This window comes from Pygoscelis adeliae, unplaced genomic scaffold (assembly GCF_000699105.1).
Source record: "Pygoscelis adeliae isolate BGI_AS28 unplaced genomic scaffold, ASM69910v1 Scaffold445, whole genome shotgun sequence".
Taxonomy (NCBI): Eukaryota; Metazoa; Chordata; class Aves; order Sphenisciformes; family Spheniscidae; genus Pygoscelis; species Pygoscelis adeliae.
The window spans coordinates 917,894-918,418 of NW_008824894.1; positions in this window are offsets into that span (position 1 = coordinate 917,894).

Below are 525 nucleotides of genomic sequence, written 5' to 3' on the forward strand. Positions count from 1 at the left end.
CAAGCGCCTGATGCGTGCCGGAGCACGTCCCCTCCCTCGGAACTGCTCACCGTGGCCCCGTAGCACCTACCGCCAGCCTGGCTGCCGCCCCAAAGCCGGGGCATTGCCTGTGCCGCAGGGCTGAGCCTGCAGCACCTGTGCCCTGGTCATCCCCCCGCTCCCACAGAGCCAACGTGCCCCAGCCAGCAGCTCCCACCTGTGGCCAGCAGCTCCCCCAGCACACACGGACCCCCAGGACTGCTGGGCACGGCCCCTCCTCGGGCGGCGACACAGCTCCCGAAACCCCAGGGAGAAGGAGCAGGGTGTCCCGCAGCCCCTGGGAGCAGGGCCAGCCCTGGCCCAAGGAGCTAGCTCCCACGGGACTGCCGTCGGCATCTTTTCCCATCACCGCAGAGAGCTTCTGGAAGGGGACAGCCCACCGCCCCTGGTGCTGCCGTGCCTGCTGGCTGCTGGGGCTCTGGCCGAGGGCAGAGCCTCCGCTCACAGTGGGTGCCTGCGGAAAACGGCACCCCACCCGCCCCCGGC